The sequence below is a fragment of the Pristiophorus japonicus genome, chromosome 7 (genome assembly GCF_044704955.1).
Source record: "Pristiophorus japonicus isolate sPriJap1 chromosome 7, sPriJap1.hap1, whole genome shotgun sequence".
NCBI lineage: Eukaryota > Metazoa > Chordata > Chondrichthyes > Pristiophoridae > Pristiophorus > Pristiophorus japonicus.
Window position 1 is genome coordinate 144,382,642 of NC_091983.1, and position 15,293 is coordinate 144,397,934.

The window sequence follows — 15,293 nt, forward strand, 5'->3', positions numbered from 1 at the left end:
TTCTGCGTGCATACAGTGCCGTTGTCACCTTGCAAATGCAGCTATGAGCAGCTGTAGGCCTGCCTGTAGGAGCTGGCGTATCTCTGTCAGCTTTTTTTTCTGAAGCGCAGTCTTCGAACGCACTGCGCATCAGAAAGGTGGAGGTATGAGTGATGATCCCTGTAAACCCATGGGGGATACGGCCTCCTCCCCAAACATCCGTGACCTCTTCGATTCCGTTGCCCACCATGGACAAGAGGTCTTCTTCCAGCTTAAAGCTGCCTGCTAATAGCAACCTGCATGATTTGCTGGCAAACTAGCATTGCCCGCATTGATATCTCTTACTGACCTTGAAAACAAAGGGTGAAGTCACATAAAAGTGCTGCTTTAAACTGTAGACTCACGCAGTGTTCTGCACGCAGCTGTGACAGTCACTGATAATTGCGATATAAGATACTCCAGCCTCCCTTTAAATATGCCGTCAATTGTGCCTGCTGCACCCTGGGAATGCTTGTTTTTTTCGGTTGGTTCCTGGGGCAGTCACTAAATTAAGTGCTTGGGCCGAAAGTTCCACCCAGGGTGCTAGTGCAGTCTTGCACGATGATTTATGTCATCATGACGGTGAAAATGGAGGGCAGGGTGGTAAGTTTTTTGCTCCGTCGCAAAACGATTGGCAAAACTTCCAGCTGGGCGCTAAATCCTTTACCGCCCCGCCGGGGTGCGAAACGAGGCGCAAAATAGTGGAAAATCCAGCCCATGGGGCGATAATTGGACGAATTGAATTTGTCCTGTCTTTTTGTGGACAGGACATACCTGGGCAGTTTTTCACATCGTCGGGTAGATGCTAGTGTTATAGCTATGCTGGAATAGCTTGGCTAGAGGTATGGCTAGTTCTGGAGCATAAGTCTTCACCACAACAGCTGGGATGTTGTCAGGGCCCATAGCCTTTTCTGTATCCAGTGCGTTCAGCCGTTTCTTGATATCATGTGGAGTGAATCAGAGTGGCTGAATACTGGCTTCTGTGATGGTGGGAACCTCAGGAGGAGGTCGATATGGATCATCCACTCGTCACTTCTGGCTGAAGATGTTTGCAAATGCTTTAGCCTTGACTTTTGTACACGCATACTGGACTCCGCCAGCATTGTGGATGGGGATAGTCATAGAGCCTCCTCCTCCAATTAATTGTTTAATTGTCCATGACCATTCATGGCTGGATCTGGCAGAACTGTACAGCTTTGATCTGATCTGTGGATTGTGGAATCGCTCAGCTCTGTCTATAGCATGTTGCTTCTGCTGTTTAGCATGCCATGCATGTCGTCCTTTGTTGCAGCTTCCCCAGGTTGGTACCTTATTTTTAGGTATGCTACTTTTTTGCACTCCTCATTGAAGCAGGGTTGGTCCCCTGGCTTGATGGTAATGGTAGAGTAATATGCCAACACACGAGGTTACAGATTGTGGTGGAATACAATTCTGCTGCTGCTGATGGCCCACAGAGCCTCATCAATGCTCAGTTTTGAGCTGTTAGATCTGTTCTCAATCTATTCTATTTAGCATGGTGGTAATGCCACACAACTTGATGGAGGGTGTCCTCAGTGTGAAGATGGGATTTCGTCTCCACAAGGACTGTGCGGTGGTCACTGCTACCAATGCTGTCATGAACAGATGCATCTGCGACAGGTAGATTGGTGAGGACGAGGTCAAGTAGGTTTCTCCCTCGTGTTGGTTCTCTCACCACCTGCTGCAGGCCCAGTCTGGCAGCTATGTTCTTCAGGATTCAGCCAGCTCGGCCAGTAATGGTGCTACCGAACCACTCTTGGTGATGGGCATTGAAGTCCCCCACCCAGAGTACATTCTTGCTACCCTCAATGCTTCTTCCAAGTGGTGTTCAATGTGGAGAAGTACTGATTCATCAGCTGAAGGAGGATGGTAGGTGGTAATCATGGAGTCCAGATTCAATGTTGAGTGCTCCCAGGGCTACTCCCTCCTGCCTATATACTGCTGTATTGCCACCTCTGCTGGTGGGACAGGACATACACAGGGATAATGATAGAGGAGTCTGCGGACATTGGCTGAATGGTGTGATTCTGTGGGTATGACTATGTCAGGCTGTTGCTTGACTAATATGTGGACAGCTCTCCCAATTTTGGCACAAGTCCCCAGACGTTAATGAGGAGGACTTTGCAGGGTCAACTGGGCTGGGTGTGCCTTTGTCGTGTCCGAAGCTGTTGTCTAGGTCGATGCCGGGTGTCCGTTCGGTTTAATTCTTCTTATTGTTTTTCGTAGCAGTTTGGTACAACCGAGTGGCTTGCTAGGCCATTTCAGAGGACAGTAAGAGGCAACCACATTACTGTGGGTCTGGAATCACACATAGGCCAGACCAGGTAAGGACAGCAGATTTCCTTCCCTAAAGAATATTAATGAACCAGATGGGTTTTTACGACAATCCGACAGTTTCATGGTCACCATTACTGATACTAGCTTTTTATTCCAGATTTATTTAATTAACTGAATTTAAATTCCTCAGCTGTCGTGGTGGGATTTGAGCTCACATCTTCTATATATAGTTCAGGCCTTTAGATTACTAGTCGAGTAACCATAACCACTATGCTTCCATACCCGGAGGACAGTTGGAACTGATACAAAAAATAATTTAAAAAGCTAATAGAATGTTGGCATTTATCTCAATAGGGTTGGAATACAAAGGGGTGCAAGTTATGTTACAGCTGTACAGAGCTCTGGTCAGACCCCATCTGGAGCACTGCATTCAGTCTGGACACTGTACCTCAGGATGGATATTTTGGCCGTAGAGTGCAGATTCACCAGAATTATACCAGGGTTAAAATGATTAAATTTTGAGGACAGGTTGGACCATTGGACCAAGACCTTGCTCAGCTAAGCCCATGTGGTAGTCAGTGTGCAACGGCCACCCCACGTTAAAAGAACTCACGCACAGGCATCTTCCATCCTTCAATATGAAGTTCGGGACCTGGAACGTCAGGACCCTCATGGACAACGACAGGCCGAAACGCTGCACCGCCATAGTGGCCCGGGAATTTAGACGCTTCGATGTAGACATCGGCGCCCTAAGCAAGATCCGGCGAGCAGGGGAAGGCCAGCTCAAGGAACAAGGTGGTGGTTACACCTTCTTCTGGAAAAGCAAACCTATGACGATGGTGATGCATAGACTAGACATATTCCCTTGAGTATAAAGACTAAGGGGTGATCTAATTGAGATGTTTAAGATGATTAAAGGAATTGATAGGGTAGATAGAATAGTGAGGGTAAATACAGATACACTATTTCCTCTGGTGGGAGAGTCCAGAACAAAGGGCTCAAGTTTCGGCCTGAGTTGCTCCTATTTTTTTTGAGCAAATAGTTTAGAATGGAGTATCTTAGAAATTGCAATTCTCGGCATTTAGTTTGCTCCAGTTCTAGTGAGTTAGAATAGTTCCATTTTAGAACAGATTTTTTTTTCAAAAGGGGGCGTGTCCAGCCACCTACACCTGTTTTGCAAGTGTGGGCAGCGAAAACTTACTCCAAACTAACTTAGAATGGAGTAAGTGTCGATTTTTGTACTTTCAGAAAAATCTTGCCTACACTTATAAATCAGGCGTAGGGAATGAGAGATGGGCGGGGGATTTAACAAACATTAAACACTTCACTTTTACAAATAAAGAGCCATCATCAATAATAAATGATAAATAAATCAATAAATCAATCAATAAATCAAAAAAGTTAAAAAATAAAACGTTAAAAAAAAATTTAAAAAATCAATCCATCAATAAAAAATTTAGTTTCTACTCACCTACTGCACCGGGAGTCCTCCAACAGCATGCTGGGTCACCCACCCCCCCATCCAGTTTCTCTCTCTGTCAGTGTCTCTGTGTTTCTGACAGCGAGGAGGCGGGGGAGGGAGGGAGAGGAGGGGGAGGGAAGAGAGGGAGAGGAGGGGGAAGAGGGGGGAGGGATAGGATGGAGGGGGAGAGGGGGGAAGGGAGGGAGGGAGAGAAGGGGGAGGAGAGAAGGGGGAGAGGAGGGAGAGGAGAGGGGGAGGAGGGGGGAGGAGACGGAAGGGGGGGGAGAGGAGCGAGGGAGAGGAGGGAGAGCAGGGGGAGGGAGGGAGAGGAGGGGAGAGGGATAGGATGGAGGGGGAGAGGGTGGAAGGGAGGGAGGGAGAGAAGGGGGAGGAGAGGAGGGGGGAGAGGAGGGAGAGGAGAGGGGGAGGAGGGGGGAGGAGACGGAAGGGGGGGAGAGAGGAGCGAGGGAGAGCAGGGGGAGGGAGGAAGAGGAGGGGAGAGGAGAGGAGAGAGGGGGAGAGGCTGAATGGGTCGGGCCGCTGCCGCCGACACTTCAGGCAGGGCACGCCTCCAGCGAGATGCCGGGCGGGCGGGCGGGCCCCACCGCCGACGGAGGGGGGTGGAAGAAGAGGGGGGGATGAGGGAAGAGGGTGAGAAGAGGGAAGGAGGGAGAAGGGGGGGAGAGATGAATGGGAGGGGGGGGGGGAAGGCTGAACGGGAGGGAGGGAGTGGGGGGATGGAGCTGAACAGGAGGGAGGTCCAGTCCGATCTTTGCCCGGGGAGCCCATTTGGCCAGGGCTAGGATCGGGCCCCTCCCATGCAGCCTTCGGGGGGCCTGGAGCTACTGCATTTGCACGCACACTCTAGTGTGCATGTGCAGAGGTCCCGGCACTGTTTTCAGCGCCGGGACCTGGCTCCGTCCCCAACCCCTTGTGTTGCGCCACACCGAGCACGAAGACGTCCTGAGGAGACCAGAGAATCACAAGGTAAGTTTTCGCCACCATTTTTATTCCAGAGGAGAGGAGAGAGGGGGAGAGGCTGAACGGGTCGGGCCACTGCCGCCGCCGACACTTCAGGCGGGGCACGCCCCCAGCGAGATGCCGGGCGGGCGGGCCTCGCCGACGACGGGGGTGGGGGGTGGAGAGAAGGGAGGGGGAAGAGGGAGTGGGGGAGAGGCTGAACGGGCCGGGTCGGGCCACTGCCGCCGCTGACACTTTGGGCAGGGCCCGCACCTTATGGAGATGCGCCATTTTTCCAGAGAGCGGAAACTTGGGCCCAAAGGAACTAAGCCTTTCAGGAGTGATATGGAAAATTACTTCAATATAAATTGTGAAAGTAGATCTAAACTAGTGAAATGCAAATTATGGACTGATAAAGTTGTTTTACTTTGCACAGAATGATGCTAACATGGAATGGACTGCTGGATTGAGTAGTGGAGAGGAAAATACTGGAGCTATTATTTAAGAAACAATTGGTTGCTGCAATGTGAGGGCTTTTGGGGCTTTCTGGATGGTTAAACTGAGATACACCAAGTGGCCATTTTCATCCATAATTATCTTGCTATTTTGTGACAGATCATAAATATATAAATGAAAATTTAAAAAAAGCCTGCGCTCATCCATAAATGTACTTGATTAACAGAACCTTACCTTTGAAGGGTGTTTTATGTCAGTCTAGTCGAGAGCTTCTGTTGTATTTGGATCAAAATATTCTTTCAAAGCACTAGACATTCCACCCACTTCACTTTCTCTGAACTATGCAGCAGCTTGTACCCAATTACAAGAGTGCTGCATTGAAATAATAAAAGAAAAAGATATTGTTTGCAGTGAGCAACATACTTCAGAAAATGCTCCTAAAATGTAAAATTAAATGCCAGAGAAATTCAGCTTCTAGTGTCACGCTCCCAATCATTATGCAAATCTTTTTCCAGAAATCATTAATAAAAGCATACAAAAGGAAGTTCACTGTCTGGTTAGTAAAATGGAGTATTTTAAAACTTTTTTGGTGATATGCCTATACATCAGAATTTATTCCACTGATAGTGTTCTTTCAAATATTCATGGTAATGGTTGCTGTTATGCATGTAAACCTGTAAATACCATGTCTAACCACCAGAGGGCTCATCCCCTGGAGTCCCAAGGGATCCCACAATCTCTTGGGAGCACCTGTATATAAGGAGACCTCACAGGCTGGAGAGGCACGTTGAGATCTGTAATAAAGGACTACGGTCACACCTTACTTTGAGCTTGTAGTTGCTTTGACTCTTTATTCAAGACATAACAACTGGCGATAAAATATAAATGACGAACCCCACTGAAACAATGCAAAGAACCGTGAGCATCCTGGAGAAATTTTCGGAAGGAGATGTTTGGGAAACCTTCGTGGAGCAACTCGACCAATACTTTGTGGCCAACGAGCTGGAAGGAGAAGCGAACGCTGCCAAACGAAGGACGATCCTCCTCACCGTTTGTGGGGCACCAACGTATGGCCTCATGAAAAATCTGCTCGCTCCAGTGAAACCCACAGACAAGTCGGACGATGAGTTGTGCACACTGGTCCAGGAGCATCTAAACCCGAAGGAAAGCGTTTTATTTTTACTCCACCAGGTATCGGTTCAACAATTGTACATCCCTGTCTGGAGTAAAAATAAAACGGGGAAGGTGGCTCAACCGTGGCTAACAAGGGAAATTAAGGATGGTGTTAAATCCACAGAAGAGGCATATAAATTGGCCAGAAAAAGCAGCAAACCTGAGGACTGGGAGAATTTTATAATTCAGCAGAGGAGGACAAAGGGTTTAATTAGGAGGGGGAAAATAGAGTATGAGAGGAAGCTTGCTGGGAACATAAAAACTGACTGCAAAAGCTTCTATAGATATGCGAAGAGAAAAAGATTAGTGAAGACAAACGTAGGTCCCTTGCAGTCAGATTTAGGTGAATTTATAATGGGGAACAAAGAAATGGCGGACCAGTTGAACAAATACTTTGGTTCTGTCTTTACGAAGGAAGACACAAATAACCTTCCGGAAATACTAGGGGCCCGAGGGTCTAGTGAGAAGGAGGAACTGAAGGAAATCCTTATTAGGCGAGAAATAGTGTTCAGGAAATTGATGGGATTGAAGGCCGATAAATCCCAGGGGCCTGATACAGTAGGCAGTAAGACCAACAAAGATGGTAGCAGTAATATCAACTAAAAGAATTTACACAGATAAACTTAATAAAGAGGAGTAGGGTAACAATATTATTAACAGGGGGTATAGTTGGGGCGATGAAGTAATATTAACAATGGATACTTTGTAGGAGTGTTAACAATAATGCTACTAATGGAGTTATGGCAGGGAGCAATAACATCACATCAAAAGAGGAGATTCAGTGAAACGAGCAATAGTGATAGGAACATGGGCAAGTGCAGGACCAGAAAAGGCTGCAGTCCATCTGGTTAGTCCCAAAAACCTATGCTGTGGTATGGCAATTAGAATCATAGAATCATAGAAGTTTACAGCATGGAAGGTGGCCATTTCGGCCCATCGTGTCCATGCTGGCCAACAAGAGGCTATTCAGCCTAATCCCGCTATTCAGCCGAATCCCACTTTCCAGCTCTGGGTCCATAGCACTGTAGGTTGCGGCACTTTAAGTGCACGCCCAAGTACATTTTAAATGTGGTGAGGCTTTCTGCCTCTACCACCCTTTCAGGCAGTGAGTTCCAGACACCCACAACCCTCTGCGTGAAGAAATTTCCCCTCAAATCCCCATTAAACCTTCTACCAATTACTTTAAATGTATGCCCCCTGGTTGTTGACCTCTCTGCTAAGGGAAATAGACCCTTTCTATCCATTATATCTCGGCCCCTCATAATTTTATACTCAATGAAGTCTTCCCTCAGCCTCCGCTATTCCAATGAAAACAAATCCAGCCTATCTAATCTGTCCCCATAACTTAGATTCTCAACTCTCGGCAGCATCCTCGTAAATCTGCTCTGTACCCTCTCCAGTGCAATCACGTTCTTCCTGTAATAAGGTGACCAGAACTGCACACAGTACTCCAGCTGTGGCCTAACCAGTGTTTTATACTGTTGAAGCATAACCTCCCTGCTCTTGTATTCTATGACTCGGCTTATAAAGGCAAGCATTCTTAACCACCTTATCTACCTGGCCTGCTACTTTCAGGGATCTGTGGACATGCACTCCGAGGTCCCTTTGTTTCTCTACACTTCTCAGTATCCTACCATTTAATGTGTATTCCTTTTCCTTGTTAGCCCTCCCCAAATGCATTACCTCACACTTCTCTGGATTAAATTCCATTTGCCACTGTTCTGCCCACCTGACCAGTTGATTGATATCTTCCTGCAGTCCGCAGCTTTCTTCTTCGTTCTCAACCACACAGCTGATTTTAGTATCATCTGCAAACTTCTTAATCATACTCCCTATATTCAAGTCTAGATCATTGATGTATATCACAAAAAGAAAGGGACCTTGTACTGAGCCCTGCGGAGCCCCACTGGAAACATCCTTCCAGTCGCAAAAACACCCATCAACTATTACCCTTTGCTTCCTGTCTCTGAGCCAATTTTGGATACAATGTGCCGCTTTGACCTGGATCCAATGGGATTTTACTTTTGTGACCAGTCTGCCATGTGGAACCTTGTCAAAAGCTTTGCTAAAATCCATATACACGACATCATACACTTTGCCTTCATCGACCCTCCTGGTTACCTCCTTGAAAAATTCAATCAAGTTAGTCAGACACGACCTTCCCTTAACAAATTCGTGCTGACTATCCTTGATTAATCCGTGTCTTTCTCAGTGAAGCGTTATCCTGTCCTTCAGGATTTTTTGCAATAATTCTCCCACCACTGAGCTTAGGCTGACTGGCCTGTAATTACTCGGTCTATACCTTTCTCCCTTCTTAAACAAAGGTACCACATTAGCAGTGTTCCAGTCCTCTAGCACCACACCTGAAGCTAGAGAGGATTGGAAAATGATTGTCAAAGCCTTTGTTATTTCCTCTTTTGCTTCACTTAATAGCCTGGGATACATTTCATGCAGGTCTGGGGACTTATCCACTTTCAAAGCTGCTAAACCCCTTAATATCTCCTCTCTCATTATGCTTATTTCATCTAATATTTCACACTTCTCCTCCTCGATAGCAGTATCTGCATTGGCCCTCTCTTTTGTGAAAACAGCTGCAAAGTATTAGTTAAGAAACATACCCCCATCTTCCACCTCCACACACACATTACCCTCAAGGTCTTTAATAGGCCCTATCCTTTCTTTAGTTATCCTCTTGCTCTTAATATAGTTATAAAACCTCTTTGGGTTTTCCTTGATTTTACTTGCCAAAAATTTTTCATGCTCTCTCTTTGCTTTCCTAATATCCCTTTTAATTTCACCCTGGACTTTCTATATTCAACGAGAGATTCTGCAGTATTTGGCCCTTGGTATCTGTTCCTAAGTCTCCCTTTTTTCTTTATTCTATCCTGTATGTCCCTCGACATCCAGGGGGCTCCAGATTTGTTCGTCCCACCCTTTTTCTTTAAGGGCACATATTTGGCCTGAACCCTATGGATCGCCTCCTTGAATGCCTCCCACTGCTCTGACACTGATTTACCTTCAAGTAGATGTTTCCAGTCCACTATGGCCAAATTACTTCTCAGCTTAGCAAAATTGGCTTTTCTCCAATTTAGAACTTGTATTCCTGGTCTACCCTTGGTCTTTTCCATAACTACCTTAAATCTAACTGAATTATGGTCACTAGCACCTAAATGCTCTCCCACTGATACCCCTTCCACCTGTCCAGCTTCATTCGCTAAAACTAAATCCAGAAGTGACCCCTCCCATGTTGGGTTTGCTACATACTAGTTAAAAAAATTCTCTTGAATGCATTTTAGGATTTCGGCACCCTCTAAACCCCTCACACTAATTTTGTCCCAATTAATATTAGGATAGTTAAAATCCCCTACGATTACTGCCCTATAGTTTTTGCACTTCTCAGAAATTTGCCAACATATTTGCTCTTCTATTTCCCTCTCACTGTTTGGGAGTCTATAGTACACTCCAAGCAGTGTGATTGCCCGTTTTTTGTTTTTCAGTTTGACCCATATAGCCTCGTTTGATGATCCCTCGAACATATCAACCCTCCTCACAGCTGTAATAGTTTCTTTAATCGATGCCGTGCCCCCGCCCTCCATTGTTACCCCCTTCTCTCTCCCATCTGAAGATCCTGTAACCAGGAATGTTGAGCTGCCATACCTGTCCTTCTTTTAGCCATGTCCCTTTAATAGCTATAAAATCATACTCCCTATTGTCTACCTGTACTCTCAGCCCATCTGCCTTATTCGCTATACTCCTTGCATTGAAGTATATACCATTTCGTACAGGAGGACAGGAAATAGAGTAGGAGAGCTATAGTGGTAGGGGATTCTATTATAAGGGGAATAGATTCTATTATAAGGGGAATAGATTGTGGCCGCAATTGAGACTCCAGGATGGTATGTTGCCTTACTGGTGCAAGAGTCAAGGATGTCTCAGAGCGGTTGCAGGACATTTTGGAGGGGGAGGGTGAACAGCCAGTTGTCGTGGTGCATATAGGTACCAACAATATAGGTAAAAAAACGGGATGCGGTACTACAAGGTGAATTTAGGGAGCTAGGAGTTAAATTAGAAAGTAGGACCTCAAAGGTAGTAATCTCAGGATTACTACCAGTGCCACATGCTAGTCAGAGTAGGAATCGCAGGATAGCTCAGATGAATATATGGCTTGAGGAGTGGTGCAGAAGGGAGTGATTCAAATTCCTGGGACATTGGAATCTGTTCTGGGGGAGGTGGGACCAGTACAAACTGGACAGTCTGCACCTGAGCAGGACCAGAACCAATGTCCTAGGGGGAGTGTTTGCTAGTGCTGTTGGGGAGGAGTTAAACTAATATGGCAGGGGAATGGGAACCCATGCAGGAAGACAGAGGGATGTAGAATGAGGGCAGAAGCAAAAGATAGAAAGAAGAAAAGTAAAAGTGGAGGGCAGAGGAATCTAAGGCAAAAATCAAAAAGGGCCACATTACAGCAAAATTCTAAAGGGACAAATTGTGTTAAAAAGACAAGCCTGAAGGCTCTGTGCCTCAATGCGAAGAGTATTCATAATAAGGTAGACGAATTAACTGCACAGGCAGCAATTAATGAATATGATAGAATTGGCAACACGGAGACATGGCTCCAGGGTGACCAAGGCTGGGTACCCAACATCCAGGGGTATTCAACATTCATGAAGGATAGACAGAAAGGAAAAGGAGGTGGGATAGCGTTGCTGGTTAAAGAGGAAATTAACGCAATAGTAAGGAAGGACATTAGCTTGGATGATGTGGAATCTGTATGGGTGGAGCTGCGGAATACCAAAGGGCAGAAAATGCTAGTGGGAGTTGTGTACAGACCACCAAATAGTAGTAGTGAGGTTGGGGACAGCATCAAACAAGAAATTAGGGATGCGTGCAATAAAGGTACAGCAGTTATCATGGGCAACTTTAATCTACATATACATTGGGCTAACCAAACTGGTAGCAATGCGATGGAGGAGGATTTCCTGGCGTGTATTAGAGATGGCTTTCTAGACCAATATGTCAAGGAACCAACTAGAGGGCTGGTCATCCTAGACTGCGTGATGTGTAATGAGAAAGGACTAATTAGCAATTCTGTTGTGCGAGGCCCCTTGGGGAAGAGTAACCATAATATGGTAGAATTCTTTATAAAGATGGAGAGAGACACAGTTAATTCAGAGACTCGGGTCCTGAACTTAAGGAAAGGTAACTTCGATGGTATGAGACATGAATTGGCCAGAATAGACTGACAAATGATACTTAGAGGGTTGACTGTGGATAGGCAATGCAAACATTTAAAGATCACATGGATGAACTTCAGCAATTGTACATCCCTGTCTGGAGTAAAAATAAAACGGGGAAGGTGGCTCAACCGTGCCTAACAAGGGAAATTAAGGCTAGTGTTAAATCCAAGGAAGAGGCATATAATTTGGCCAGAAAAAGCAGCAAACCTGAGGACTGGGAGAATTTGGGAAATAGAGTATGAGAGGAAGCTTGCCGGGAACATAAAAACTGACTACAAAAGCTTCTATAGATATGTGAAGAGAAAAAGATTAGTGAATACTAATGTAGGTCCCTTGCAGTCAGAATCAGGTGAATTTATAATGGTGAACAAAGAAATGGCAGACCAAAAGAACAAATACTTTTGGTTCTGTCTTCACGAAGGAAGACACAAATAACCTTCCGGAAATACTAGGGGACCGAGGGTCTCGTGAGAAGGAGGAACTGAAGGAAATCCTTATTAGGCGGGAAATGTGTTCAGGAAATTGATGGGATTGAAGGCCAATAAATTCCTGGGGCCTGATAGTCTGCATCCCAGAATACTTAAGAAAGTGGCCCTAGAAATAGTGGATGCATTGGTGATCATTTTCCAACAGTCTATCAACTCTGGATCCCTATGGACTGGAGGGTAGCTAATGTAACACCACTTTTTAAAAGAGGAGGGAGAGAGAAAACAGGTAAATATAGACCGGTTAGCCTGACATCAGTAGTGGGGAAAATGTTGGAATCAATTATTAAAAATGAAATAGCAGCGCATTTGGAAAGCAGTGACAGGATCGGTCCAAGTCAGCATGGATTTATGAAAGGGAAATCATGCTTGACAAATCCTCTGGAATTTGTTGAGCATGTAACTAGTAGAGTGGACAAGGGAGAACCAGTGGATGTGGTGTATTTGGACTTTTAAAAGGCTTTTGACAAGGTCCCACACAAGAGATTGGTGTGCAAAATTAAAGCACATGGTATTGGGGGTAATGTACTGAAGTGGATAGAGAACTGGTTGGCAGACAGGAAGCAGAGAGTCGGGATAAACGGGTCCTTTTCAGAATGGCAGGCAGTGACTAGTGGGGTGCCGCAGGGCTCAGTGCTGGGACCCCAGCTATTTACAATATATATTAATGACTTAGATGAAGGAATTGAGTCTAATATCTCCAAGTTTGCAGATGACACTAAACTGGGTGACGGTTTGAGCTGTGAGGAGGATGCTAAGAGGCTGCAGGATGACTTGGACAGGTTAGATGAGTGGGCAAATGCATGGCAGATGCAGTATATTGTGGATAAATGTGAGGTTATCCACTTGGGTGGCAAAAACAGGAAGGCAGAAAATTATCTGAATGGCAGCAGATTAGGAAAAGGGGAGGTGCAACGAGACCTGGGTGTCATGGTACATCAGTCATTGAAAGTTGGCATGCAGGTACAGCAGGCGGTGAAGAAGGCAAATGGTATGTTGGTCTTCGTAGCTAGGGGATTTGAGTACAAGAGCAGTGAGGTCTTACTGCAGTTGTACAGGGCCTTGGTGAGGCCTCACCTGGAATATTGTGTTCAGTTCTGGTCTCCTAATCTGAGGAAGGGCGTTCTTGCTATTGATGGAGTGCAGCGAAGGTTCACCAGACTGATTCCGTGGATGGCCGGACTGACATATGAGGAGAGACTGGATCGACTGGGCCTATATTCACTGGCGTTTAGAAGGATGAGAGGGGATCTCATAGAAACATATAAAATTCTGACAGGACTGGACAGGTTAGATGCGGGAAGAATGTTGGGGAAGTCCAGAACCAGAGGACACAGTCTCAGGATAAGGGGTAAGCCACTTCGGACTAAGATGAGGAGAAACCTCTTCACTCAGAGTGTTGTTAACCTGTGGAATTCCCTACCGCAGAGAGTTGTTGATGCTAGTTCATTGGATATATTCAAGAGGGAATTAGATATGGCCCTTACGGCTAAAGGGATCAAGGGGTATGGAGAGAAAGCAAGAAAGGGGTACTGAGGTGAATGATCAGCCATGATTTTATTGAATGGTGGTGCAGGCTCGAAGGGCCGAAATGGCCTACTCCTGCACCTATTTTCTATGTTTCTATGTTTCTCCTTGTAGACTACTTTGTAGCCCTTGTTTCCTCTGTCCTTCAAATGCATTTTCTACATTTTTCCTTTCCAATTCCAGCTTTACTCCCCTCCTTACTTAATCTATTCTCACGTTCCCAGCCCCCTGTCAAGCTAGTTTAAACCCTCCCCAACAGCACTAGCAAACACCTCCAACCCGCCTCCCCGCCCCGCCACAAGGATATTTGTCCTGGTTCTATTGAGGTGCAATCTGTCCAGCTTGTACAGATCCCTCCTCCCTCAGAAGGGGTCCCAATGCCTCAGGAATCTAAAGTCCTCCCTCCTGCACCATCTCTCCAGCCATGCATTCATCTGGTCTATCCTCTTATTTCAGTACTCACTAGCTCGGGGCACCTGGTGTAATCTGGAGATTACTACCTTTGAGGTCCTGCTTGTACATGTTGCTTCACATGTGGCCTTTCAAGCCTTGTATAGACACATTATTATATCCTGAGATTTGTGCTCCAGCTATCTGGATATAGATCCCAACACCCAATTGTCTCTCTGTACTTCTGTTACACATAGCCACTTTTGGTTATAGCGAGCCATCCACCAGTATCCTGATCACATCCCCTGTAGGCTAGAGCAATTTAGTTTATATTCCCACGGTTTTGTTCCATTCTCTTGTATCAATACCTTGCATTTGTCCACATTAATCCACTTTCTCATCCTATCAAGATCCTTTGTATCCTCTTCGCTATTTGAAGACACTCTCCCAACCCTAATTTGATATCATCTGCAAAAGTAGATAGTTGTGTTCTGTCCACTGCTCCCAATAATTTAGGTTTCTTATAAACAATGTCCCCGGCACTGATTCCTGCAGTACCCTACTAATGACCCTTTACTTTGTTGATGCAGTTCCGTTCCCAACCACACTTTGCTTTCGATGTTTTTCCAAATTTACCTCAAAAGCTTGCCTGCTATTTAGTGCCTCCTACACTATGCAATAATGGCAGGGTGTCAAAACTCTAAATTTATCACATCCACAGAATTTCCATTTTGAACATAATTTCCTTGAATAACTCTATTAAGTTTGCTCGGCAAGTGCTCATTCCCATAAATCAATGCAAGCTCTCTCTTTCCCCATCAATCAAGGCCTTTCATGATCCTTTCTTTCAGCATGCCTTCAATAGATGGTGAGTTCACTGATCTGTCATTTACAGGGTATTCCCTGTGACAAAAAATTATCTTTGTCTAAGATTTAGCATGAATTCTGTGACAGTACATAAGGGATTAAAAATGAACTTCACACACTGAAATCTCTATTCATGTCTGTGGCTGATGTTCAAGGGAAGAGCAAAAGCATTCAGTTCAAATACAAACATCTTGTTCTGCTAACCACTTTACTTAGGCCTGCCGTTTTATTTTCCTTTAACTTGCTGAGCCTAACAGTTATCTGAAATTTCTATTTCTGTTATTTCATACGCCCCCCACCCCCCTCCCCCACATCCACCCTCCGCCAAATTCAACTTCCATGCTCGAAGCTGTGCATGATCTTCTCTGGTAACAGCGAAGAAGAAGAATCCTTTTAGTATTCTTACTACCTACCACTTAATAT